General features: G+C 44.4%; 1 protein-coding gene across 3 annotated transcripts in view; it reads left to right on the top strand.

Moving 5' to 3' along the window:
* The window catches only part of MID1 (midline 1), a 392,822-nt gene that overhangs the window by 231,548 nt on the left and 148,630 nt on the right, over nt 1-12,644 (top strand). For 2 of the 3 annotated variants that reach the window (XM_079765092.1, XM_079765089.1), the window contains exon 1: nt 8,430-8,663. The exons of the other annotated variant lie outside the window; for it this stretch is intronic. The gene's annotated coding sequence lies outside the window, so the exon portion shown is untranslated. Of the gene's footprint in view, nt 1-8,429; nt 8,664-12,644 lie in introns of those variants that run through there. 3 annotated transcript variants of the gene reach the window in all.

The following is a 12,644-nucleotide window of genomic DNA, read 5'->3' as shown; positions in this document are numbered from 1 at the left end:
TTTCCTATCCCTGAGTACAGTTTATGCTTTCATTTATTTGTATCTTCAATTTCTTTCTTCAGTGAATTTTCTAAGTACAGGTCTTTTACCTCCTTGGTTAAGTTTAAACCCTAGGTATTTTTTTTTATGCAACTGTAAATGGAATTGTTTTCTTAATGTGTCTGACAGTTCATTATTGCTGTATAAAAATGGAGCCAATTTCTGAATATTAAATTTGAATCCTTCTGATTTACTGAATTAATTGATCACTTCTAGTATTTTTGGTGGAATCTTTAGGGTTCTTTATATATAGTATCTGCAAATAATGACAGTTTTACTTCTTCCTTTCCAATTTGGATATCTTTTATTTCTTTTTTTGTATGATTGCTGTGGCTAGGGCTTCCAATTCTATGTTGAATAAGAGTGGTGAAAGTAGACAAGGACCCTGTCTTGTTCCTGATCTTAAGGAAAATGCTTTTAGCTTTTTCCTGTTTAGTATGATGTTTGCTGTGAGTTTGTCATATAGAGAGCTTTTATTATGTTCAGGTATGCTTCCTTTATTCCCACTTTGCTGAGAGATTTTATTATAAATGGGTGCTGGCTTTTGCCAAATGCTTTTCCTGCATCTATTAATATGATCATATTATTTTATTCTTTATTTTGTTTATGTGGTGTATCACACTAATGGATTTGTGGATCCCAGGAATAAATCCCATATGATCATTGTATATGATCTTTTTTAATATACTGCTGAATACAGTTTGCTAATATTTTGTTGAGGACTCTTGCATCTATGTTCATCAGGGATGTTGTCCTATAATTTTCTTTTTTCTTTTTTTGTAGTTTCTTTTGGTCTGGTTTTGGAATCGGGATATTGATGTGGCCTTGTAAAATGAGTTTGGGAGCCACCCTTCCTCTTGAATGTTTTGGAATAGTTTAAGAAGGATAGTTGTTAATTTTCTTTAAATGTTTGATGAAATTCACCTGTGAAGCCATCTGGTTCAGGACTTTTGTTTGTTGGGAGTTTTTTGATTATTGATTTGATTTCATCGGTAGTAATCGGTCTGTTCAGATTTTCTGTTTCTTCTTGATTCAGTCTTGGAAGATTTATGTTTCTAGGAATTTACCCATTTCTTCCAGATTGTCCCATTTGTTGGCCTCTAGTTTTTTGTAATATTTTCTTATAACCCTTAGTATTTCTGTGGTCTCAGTTGTCACTTCTCCTCTTTCATTTCTGATTTTATATATTTGGGTCTTCTCTCTTTGTTTTTTGATGAGTCTGGCTAAAGGTTCATCAATCTTGTTTCTCTTTTCAAAGAACCAGCTCTTGGTTTCATTGATCTTTTATATTGTTTGTTTAGATTCTATTGTTTATTTCCACTATGATCTTTATTCTTTCCTTCCTTCTACTCACTTTGGGCTTTGTTTGTTGTTCTTTTTCTAATTCCTTTAGGTGTAAGATTAGATTGGTTGGTTTTTGTGGTTGTTTGTTTGTTTTGTTTTGTTTTTGAGACTTTCCTCATTTCTTGAGATAGGCCTGTATTGCTATGAATTCCCTCCTATGACTGCTTTTGCCTGGTTCCTATGATCATCCTACATATGATCAAAAAGAACTTACCTCTTTTATGCTATCTTCCTCATAGTCACCCCACATCCTTCCAATATAATTTTATCAGTTAGGAATTGGTTCATCTAGTAACACAAATTTTAAAACATTGGCTCAAACAAATTAGCAGTTTATTTTTCTCATAGAACATAGGTTTTAGGGCTCATTCAGAAGCTGTATAGTGTCATCAGGAATCTAGAGTCGTTCTTTCTTTTCTGTTGTCCAGCTTTGCCACTTATTCTATCCTTCTAATGGTTACAGAATGGCCCCAGTCTGTCAGGCACTGCAACCAAATTCCTGGTGTGAAATCCAGGAAGGGCAAAGGACAAACCATGTTGTGTCTTTTTTAGGAGTTTTCCCAGGAGCCCTACACACAGCTTCTATTAAAATTCCATGTGCCGCCCTAACTGGTTTGGCTCAGTGGATAGAGCATTGGCTTGCGAACTGAAGGGTCCCAGGTTTGATTCCGGTCAAGGGCATGTACCTTGGTTGTGGGCACATCCCCAGTGGGGTGTGTGCAGGAGGCAGCTGATTGATGTTTCTAACTCTCTATTCCTCTCCCTTCCTCTCTGTAAAAAATCAATAAAATATATATTTTTTAAATAAATAAAATTCCATGTGCCATAATAGTTTCACATGATCGCCCATAACTGCAAGGGAGTCTGGGAAATGTTCTTGAGCTGGGCATATATCTGTTCCAAAATAAATTAAAGTTCTGATAAAAATAAATAAGGGGAAGATGCATTTATTTATTTATTTATTTATTTATTTATTTGAGTTGTAGTTTTGTTTTTTTAAATTTTAATTTCTTTATTAATTAAGGTATTACATGTATCCTTATTCCCCCATTACCCCCCCCCAACTCCCCCATTCATGCCCTATATTTTATTGATTTTTTTTTTACAGAGAGGAAGGGAGAGGGATAGAGAGTTAGAAACATCGATGAGAGAGAAACATCGATCAGCTGGTATATGCCCTTGACCGGAATCAAACCTGGGACCCTTCAGTCCGCAGGCCGACGCTTTATCCACTGAGCCAAACCGGTTAGGGCGGAAGATGAATTTAGACTGGCTACCTGCAGTCTCTGCCACAACATCTATACCAGAGATCACTGCCAATTTAAAGACTGTGCTTCCATTTTTGTGCATTCTTTTGTTTTTCCTGGAGTTAATAATAGCCTCACCTTTTGCTTATGTTTATGTATATCTGTTCATCCTCAAATGTATTCTATCAATATCATTTCCCCCTCTGGAGATCTGTCTTCAGGACTCCTCCATTTTCTACTACAATTTAGACCAGGGCCTTTCTTGGACTTTCTTTGCTTCTCTGTATGTCGGTTTCTCTATTTTTCTGAGCCCCATTGACTTATACTTTTTCATTTAATTTCCTCCTTTTGCTAAAATGTATCTTTGAGTGTATTCCAAAGAAAGAGTACATGGGATTAAAATACTTTGAGTCTTTGTATAAAAACAATCGCATTCTATGCTGACATTTGATACATAGTAGAACTTAGTATAGAATTGTTAATTTTTTTAATCTCAGTTTTTATAGCTCCTACCTTCCCGTGTTGTAGTTAAGAATCACATAATAAAAAAAGTCATCATTTATAAAGAAGAGAGCCTTATACTAACAGAGGTTTTTAAATTATCATTATTATTAATTTTGACAATTCAGTAAACATTTATTGACTAACTGACCATATACTCTGTACTTGCTTGGTTAGACTATAGTACCCAGTTATTCAATCAAACTTTAATTTGAGTGTCACTGTGAAGGCATTTTGTACGTGTGGTTAACATGTATAATCAGTGACTTTAAGTAAAGGAGTTTTTCTTTTATAATGTGGTGGACCTCATCCAATCAGTTGAAGGCCTCAAGAGTAAAACTGAGGTTTCCCCGAGGAAGAAGAAATTTTGCCTCAAAACTATATGATGAGTTCCTGCCAGCCTGCCCTATGGATGTCAAACTTAACAGTCCTCACATAAGCGAAGTCCTTCTGTTTTTATTTCTCTGGAGAGTCCTGACTGATACAGATCTCAGTGACCTCAGAATCTAGGAAACGGGTTAATCAGACAAGTAAAAAATAAATTATTATAATTATTTTCCTCTTACAAATTTAAGCACAAAGTTAAGGTAAAAAAATGTATATGATTCAGAAATTGAAGAATCAATCTTGGGAAGTAGGATATTGTGTTGACATGAAGCAGAAAGTTCAGTTGGGAGTGTCGGGAATATTTGACAGTGGGAGAAGTATACTAAAACCATTGCTAAGGCATACGTAAACCTTTACCAGATTAAGAGGGAAATAATGAAGGATCAGCCATATTTAATTGATACACAAAAACTAGAAAATGTCAAAATATCTCACGTCTAAAAGCATAGAATTATTTAATAGTAAGTTATAATTAAAATTTAAAATGATGTGACTTGTTTTAATTTCTTAATTTTCAAGTGAGAACCCACTTCCAGCTTCAGATGGAAGCTGTGTTCTCATATGGTGGAAGGGGCAAGAGAGCTGTCTGGGGTTTCTTTTATAAGGGCACTAATCCCAGTCATGAGGGCTCCATCCTCATGAATTCATCACCTCCCAAAGACACTATCTTCTAATACCATCCCATTGAGGGTTAGCATTTCAATATATGAATTTTGGTGGTGGTGGGGGTTGTCAAACATTCAGTCCATAATTTGCCCAACTGTCCACTGAAAAATCTTAGGCTTAGAGATGTCCATTGGTTTATCTGCGGTAGGTCCATCAGCTAGTTTCTGGCCACATCAACACTGAAAATGGACTCCAAATTATATTTGCCATCCCTGCCTCTGGTATGCCACGTTGCTTTCATTAACCAACTGAAAAGAAAAAAAACTAACTTAATGAGTACTTATACTCAGTGAGTAGAAATGTGTTTCTTTTTTGTGACATCCTATAAAAATTATATGTGGGATTTTCTTTCTTTTCTAAGCAGGGACTTGGTTTTGTTGTCAACTTAAATTACCTTCACTAATCACCTCAAATACAATATTCCTCAAATTTTCCTCTGCCACCATAAGTATAAACAACTGGGTTTCTGGAACCTCTTAAGGAGAATCAACATACTCTTTCCATAGCCCCCAAAGGACCGTACGCTTGCACCACACTGTTCAGGTGGCTGAGTAGGCAACTTCAATGATTGTGATGACGTGTCCTGACACATATTTCAATAAACTATACAAAGAATCTGATACCACTTCTATCTTTATATAAACACTACTTCCAGATGTGTTGAACTACTAGAACACTGAGACGTGACACAGGTACTGCTAGTTGTCCCGTATGGTGTCCATCCATGTTCAGCAGAGCCTGGCCAGGGCCACCTGCCCAGAGACCTATGTTGTATTTGTTGTGGAGGTCTGTTTATAACCAAACTTGGACATAACCGCACAGGTTTATCATCTAGGCTGTTTTTTTATAGCTGATCTGTCAAGACTACAATATCCCTTCAGCTCACATTTGCAAATGCTGTTAATCACAGCCTGGGAAAGAGAAATCCCTTCCTTTGGCGAATTTGTTTACTCTGCTTCCAATAAATGGATCTAATCCTCATTTAATGGACACCCCCCAGGACCATTTATTTAATTAGAAATATGTTTAAACTATATTTATTTGTAAATGAAAAGAACTTCATTTATTTGCACTGTTTTATTTTTCTTAGGAGTTTACTGCATAATTTCTGGATACAGCTTATTTTACAATAAAAATCCCAAACACTAAGATTGATTTCTGGTGCAGCAATTTATAATAATAAAACCTTGGTTTATCTACTTTGCCTAAATGATCCAGTCTTTTCCTGTTAGCCTGGCAGCTGTGATGTCCACTTTTTGGTATTTTGGTGGAGATTACAAGGTGCACATTTGTGAAGTGCCTGGCGAAAGGCTTGGCTCATAGTCGGTACTCATAAGTGGTGTTTTCTAGGGACATCACCATAGCACTTTTTCCTTATGTATTAGGAGAAGAGGGTAGAGATAACCATCATCAGTCACTGTGCCCTTTCATATGCCCACCGGAGATTATCATATATATTCCTCCTAGAGAGTTTGTAATCTATAGCTGATAAGACGTATAATATGTAGACACAAAAGCGTGTGATGCCTTCAGATAAAAACGTAGCAAATACACTGCCTCACAATTATGTCCATGAAACTGACGTTCTGTTTTAGAAGGCTGGCCTCTTCTCTTTTACTCTCACCCGGATGTGGCTCAGATGTGGGAGCGTTAGGATGCAAGACGGCATTATGCTTATTGTTCTCCTAAGTACAGAATAGACGTACTGGATGATGGTCAGAAGTTAACCTTCCTAGTCTAATACTCCAACAGATTCTTTTCCCTTTTTAAATGCAGCAGTGTCCAGCAGTCTGATTGGTCTCCATGTCTCAGGGAGGCTGCACTCTGCATTTCGTTTTCTTTTCACACATGGTCGTTGAGCACCTGCTGCACAGGAGGTCCAGTGAAAGTGGCTGGGATACTAAGATGAACAGGACACCATTCCCTTGGGAGTTTTATAGCTTGGTAGGAGAGACGGAGCCCAGGATATGAAAGTGCAGGGCAGCATGGCAGTGAAACAGCAGAGGTGAACCACGGTTTGCTCAAGCTGGTGCTTCCCATCTCCTGACTCAGCACAGCTCTTTCCAACTCGGTGTTCAGTGTCCTCACTGGGGGGAAACGAGGCAATTTACACCATGGATATTGGCAAAAGCTACAAATTTTGGCTTTTTTTTCCCCTTGAGAACTGGTTGTTAAACATTTACCAGCACACCACTGGGTGCCTACAAACTGCTTTATGGCACAGAGGAGGGAAGAGATTAATTTGTCCTGGGGCATTTGAGGAAACCTCAAGAGTGGTGACATCTGACCTTGTGGTATGGTGGGGGGTGGGCCAAAGGAGAAGGAAAATGGGGGAAACTTTGAAAGGGCACAGTAATTGCAGGTGGCAATCCCTGCTCATATTTACCTTTGAGGTGATGACAGCAGAAGGCAAATGCAGTGTCGAGAAGCTTCTATTCATAAGGCAATAAATAGATGTGCCTTGGGATTAAACTCTAGCACAGCACAACCCCAACCACAGACAGTGATCTGACCCTAAATGTCAGCAGTGCTGAGGTGGAGAAACCCTGGCCTAGGTCAGAGTGAAGAGTTCCGAAGTAAGTACCGGAAGAGGGCTGAAGTCAGCTTGTGACAGGTGGGGGCGGGGAGGAGGTGACGGACCCCCAGGCCCAGACACTGGGCTGCCAGGTTGTCTGTCATAGACCTGGTCAGAGTTGCCATCTATTGAATCCATGCGGACGACACTCCTGAAGCGGCCAATTCCTTATTTGCTAAGTTTTTTTTTCTCTCTCTGATACCAAAAATTTTGCAATATTGATTGAGTTATTCTCCCAGAATTTTGGCCACTTCTTTGGGGGAAAACGTGCCCCAAGTAGTCTGTGCTGGGCCTGCACTTTTGTGAAATCCGAACGTTAGATTTGCCAATCAGATCGGCTGCGAGTTGAATAAAGTTCTTGTTTGTATGGAGTTAAGAAAGCAAACTTGGGAAAGTCTTTTTAAGTCTGGGCTTAAGTTTCTAAGCAGCCAGGGAGTTAGCTTTCCTCCTGTTCTCGCTGAGACTGTGTTGGGTTCCCCAGATCAACCCTGCAGGTAAGGTGATACTTCTTCTTAACCAAACATGTGTTGATTTTCTTAGTAACAATTTTGGTACCTAAAACTATGCCTCGGGTCCTCGATAGAAAAAGATGCCTGTTCATTCGCTGCGTTTCAACAGGTCCGTGTGCACATTGCGTTAAGATATTTCCTAGATGGCCGAAACCGGTTTGGCTCAGTGGATAGAGCGTCGGCCTGCGGACTCAAGGGTCCCGGGTTCGATTCCGGTCAAGGGCATGTGCCTTGGTTGCGGGCACATCCCCAGTAGGGGGCGTGCAGGAGGCAGCTGATTGATGTTTCTCTCCCATCGATGTTTCTAACTCTCTATCCTTCTCCCTTCCTCTCTGTAAAAAATCAATAAAATATATATAAAAAAAGAAAATATTAAGATATTTCCTAGATGGATGGATATACAGTCCATCGCTCTGGAAACAGGTGACACCCTCCTCCCTGGATCGCTTATTTCAGTTCAGGTGTTCTACCTGACGATTTGGTTTCCTCCCCAGGGTCTGCAGAAGCAGGGCTTCAGGGGCAGTAGAGTGGGTCCTGAGTGTTGCACTTTCCCGTCTGAACTGATCCTGCCGTTCCAAGTGCTTTGTGTTTTTGGGGAGCTCTTAAAGGGAACGCCCTAAGGTCCTGAGCTGGTTAACCTTTTGCACTCGGATGTCGAGTGTGACTCGACACGGTTAGCATCGGTAGCAGCTCTTTTTATATTCTTTGAATGTATCAATAATTTGAAATATAAAAAAAATCCAAATAAATAAGTTTGTATGAAAAGAAACTCCAGTTTTTTATTCTACTGCCGCGCTTTGTAAAATCTGGGGTATTTAAAAAATTAAATCCTGAGTAGAATAAAGGAATCAAGAAAAAAGCAAGCGAGTGCAAAGGGTTAAGCTTTGCGCAGACCCAGAGCTGTGTGATGAGCACCTAACTCGTCTTTGGCGTGGGGAGCTTTGGGCAGTGTTTCCAGCTGCTTCCAGTCATTGAAATCCGCCTGGTGCTCTAATCCCGGCGGAGGCGGGGCTCCGGCTCCCAGGCCCCGCCCCTCCCTCCTGATTGGCCAGGCGCCTCCGGGGCCCCCGCCACCCGCCTACGACGGCTCGGAGCCCCGATTTGAAATAAGAGCCGGGCGGCCCTCGCTTCCCCGCTCCCGACTTTCCATAGGCTGCGGGGGGAAGCCGGAGGAACTTGACATTGCCCCGGGCCGAGTGCGTGTAGCGACAGATCAAAGAAGCCAGCGGAAGAAAACGTGCTCCCTCTCGGCTGCCCGCCCGGGGAGCGCCCCGAGTGGCTTTTGTCTTGCGGGCTTCTGCTGGCCTCGGCGTCTCCCCTCGGAAGACCGCAGCGTGGGCTGCGAGGCAGCCCGCTCCCTGCCGGATGGGTCATGGAATTCTCAACATGAGGCAGGTAGGCTCCGGGGGCTGGCAGATGCCTGGCCGGGGGGGAGGGGGGGGGGTCCGCTGGGCGGCCAGACCGGGCTGCCTTCTCCTAAGGGAACCAGCGAGGCAGATTTTCGGAGGTGCGCCCCCTCCCAGCCCTCCCAGGCCCCCCTCGCTAAGCCTTCCTCCTTTTCCCTTCCCTGGTGATCGGTGATGTCAGGCAGTCATTGTAAAGGGCTTCAAAGCGGGTTGTGGAGTATGTAAATCACCTCCAGTTCGCAGTCCCCGGAGTGGATTGTGCCAGGCTCTATCCCGAGCTTTTTAGCCTCAGCCCTCCGCTTGGGGGTAGAATCAAGGCAGCTGAATATCCTGAAAAGGAATTACACGGGGCCCCTTATCTCACGTTGGCTCCCCGTTCTCAGCACTTACTGGTTTGATGGCCGAGAAGGGAGCACAGACAGTTCCTTCCAGAAAAAACGCAGGTTTGCTGCTCCGTCCTAGCAGTTTTGAGACCCTGCTGGGTCTGGACAGGAGAAGACACCCCTGAAAGCAGTGAACTGAGGGGGTCGCTGCAGTGAGTCTTGGGGAAGAATTCTACAGCAGCAGCTCCGGGGCGTGCGGATCCAATTCCTTATCAGCCCAGGCGGAGGCTTCCCGCTTTGCCCTTAAGGAAAAAGGAGGAAAAAAAAAAGTGGGTGCAGGAAGCTAGGAGAAGGGTGTCATTGACCACCCAGTCGCAGTTAGGGGAGACTCTGCTGTCAATATTGAAATATCAAGATCTGTCCGCGGAAGGCGGAGACAGGACGGGGAGAGCGTGCCCGGAGGCCGGCGAGGGCTGGGAGCCGCAGGAGGCGCGGTGGCTTTGCCAGCCCGGGAGAAATCTGGAGGAGAAGTTCGCATCTTCACTTTTTCTTCGGAGCCGCGCTGAGTACCGCCACCCTGAGAGCTTTGGGGGAAGTGATTTGCATGGGAAGCAAACTGTCCCTTGAGGGGCCTGGGGGGAGGGGTTCAGAACTTTCTGTCCCTTTCCTGCAGCGGGGCGGGCGGGGGGGGGGGGTGGTCCAGGCGCAAAGACCCGCCTGCCCTCATGCCCCCTGGCTCGCTTGGTACATTTCGATGAGCGCAGAAAAGCACATTTCGCCAAGCAAGCGTTGTGTGTGCGCAAGGGATCGCCCTTGCCTTGCTGGCGGCCAGGGCCCAGGCTCGGTTTCTTTCCGTTCTGCAAACCCCCGGCCCTACCCCAGTCTTTTTCTGTCCAGCCGGCCGAGGGGGTGGGGGAAAGGAGCGAGAGGTCTCAATGGAAAGGATTTCCAAGGAAAAGGAGGCACGGAAAACATGTGTGACCGGGTTCCTGGGCTGGAACAAAGGAGTCATTTGATCCTGTGTGGAGCCACCTGTCCTGCCCTGGATGGTGCCTGAGCTCAGTTTGCAGAATCCCTGTTCCCACACAGGTCCTCTGGAGCGGTGGCTCTCCCCGTGCTGTCCGAGCTTGGCCTGGTTTGCACCCTGCCTGGCTCACTGGGGCATTCCCGTGAATTGGAATCCAGCCCAGGGCCCACATGTAGTAGTAACTCCTCAGCTGTTTTTTTTTTTTGTCCTACAACGCCGTACGTCTAATCAATGTTTGGTCTCCGTAGTCCTGGGAAAGAGGGTGGGATGGAGGGGGATGCAGGCAAAGAAGAAGGAGGAGAGGGGGAGAGTCATTACTCATCCAAAGAATCAGGCAGTCCAGGGTTTCAGGAATCTTAACACATTGTTCCAAAACAGCTCGAGCAAGAATGCAGAGGGGAGGGAGCCGGCGGGGTTATTGGCGTGGACGGATCCTAACCGTATCGGGGGTTTCTCCTGGGGGAAAACTGTTGCATCCAGGAAGGGCGAAGCATACCTCCCCGCCAGTTTCTCATCTCAGCCCTGCAGCCCCCCCTGGACTCGCAGGGTTAACTCTCCAACAGGTCCGGGTGTCATCAGCTGGGCAGTGAAACCCAATCTCTTCGCTGAGGAGTGATCCGTCCCCAGAGTCCCCAGAGCAAAGCGAACCCCGAACCATGGCGTGGCGGCCAGGAGACCCCGCCGCTCGCTGGCCACAGCGGGAGTCAGGAATTGCCCGCAGAATCAGGAAACTGCTAGAAGGGCCCTGAGATCCGCAGGGCTTTCACCTTCTGCCAGGTGGGCCGCAAAAGAGGGCAGAGGGGTCTAGTATTCTGGGAGGGTTCCTAAGGTCATGCCGACTTAGGCCGAAAGAGAAGGGTAAACCTGATGGGCCTTCTGCAGGAAGTCATTTTAAAGTGGGTGCCAACCTTTTATTTTATTTTATTTTATTTTATTTTATTTTATTTTATTTTATTTATTTTATTTTGCACTCTGATGATAAAGAGGAAACTTTCCTGAGAGTTCCTTGAGAAGGAATTTGCTGTGTTCCCAGGCAAAGGGAAAGGCCTGGCCACCTGTTCTAGAAGCCCAGCCAAAAACAACAGGTTCGCCGGTGGCGTTCCTGCAAGGGCAAATATCCTCCCCAAGCGCATTGTCCCCGCGCATGGGAAGAACAAATAATTCTTTCGCGAGCTGGGAAAAAAAATCCGTTTCTCCAGACCCAATTGCCTACCGGACACGTTTTGTGTTTTGCCTATCCTGCTGACTTGAGAAACCACACCAAGAGAAGAAGGTGCGCTCTATTTCGGAGGGACCCACACAAACCCCCGCATCGCCTTGTAGGGTGAATGGGGAAAGAAGGTCGTTAGCCAGCGCCGTGAGCAGCTGCTACATTCCTGCAAGGCAGGGCTGGGCCATTAGAAGGAAGCTGCGACTCGATTTGATTAGCCTGCTTTGCATTCTTTCGATTGGAATTAAAATGCCCAAGGACATCTGGTTTAATAATGAATGTCTTTGTATTCATCTTCCCTTTGAGGATTAGAAAGTCCTTTGCAAACGCTACCTATTTATTCTCTGCCACATTCCCGGGAGAGAACGAGGTGGCAATTTGATCCTCAGTGAACAAATGGTGGGGTGAAGTCAGAGAAAGGTGAAGGATAAAGACACAGCAAGTTAGATGCGCTCTGAGGGGGTATACTACCCCCCCCCCCCGGGAAAAACAAACAACTCAGGCAGCCCTGGAATCCCCAGCGATGGCCTAGGGCTTACGCAGAACTCTCCTACATGTTCTTTCCTGATTCTGGAACCAACACGCAGGATCCCAAGCATGTTTGATGGTTTGCTTCATTTGAAGGTCAAGCCTGTAAAAGTTTAAAAGGCATTTCTGTTCTCATTTGTCCCAACATTGAGGTCAGGCAGCTTTGATGACATCAAGTAGAAAGATACTGGAACTGACCAGAATTGAAAATCTGTATCCGAGAAAGGTTCCCTTTCGGCGGATGTTTTAAGTTTTTGCACGTGGTGTGGGGCTCCCGCATCTTTAACATGTATGAGAATTTGCACTTCCCCCCTGCTATCTCTCCATCGCAGGGGATGTTATAACCGTAAGACTTACGGCAGATTAGAGATCCTTATTGGTTGATTGGGAATATCATTTTGGAATTGGCCTTTTCTTGCCGTTCGTTATGACCTGCGTTAGCAAGTTTGCTTGGCTACGGACCACATAGGCTGCAAGCAAATCCTTTAATTGGTGGTTGCATGTTATCCGCAGACATTCCAGCAAGTTCTAAGGCTAAGCATGTATGTAGATGTCTCCTGGCTTTGATCCCTTGCGTGGTAAATAGACATCCACGGTAGCTATGGCAACCTGGACTGTGCATTGGTGAAAGGGGGGGGGGGAGTTGGTCATTGGACAAAGTAATTTTTTTTTATTAGAAAAAGGTGGGGCTGGTCAGGACATTTTCAAAGCAGTATTATGTGAGTATCCCAGTTGACCCCAAGCATTTGGGTTTTTCTTAATAGACAAACAGAATTCATGCTTCCCTACAACCAGAGTATTTTGCAGATGTAGCTTAAAATGCTTTCTAATCAAGTGGCTGTCATTTTCAAAAAGCAACTTGTAAAACGAAAAGGAAGTCCA

This window comes from Cnephaeus nilssonii (genome assembly GCF_951640355.1).
Source record: "Cnephaeus nilssonii genome assembly, chromosome: X".
NCBI classification, from domain to species: domain Eukaryota; kingdom Metazoa; phylum Chordata; class Mammalia; order Chiroptera; family Vespertilionidae; genus Cnephaeus; species Cnephaeus nilssonii.
The sequence above is the reverse complement of the archived record's forward strand: the minus strand, read 5'-3'. Positions and strand labels throughout refer to the sequence as shown.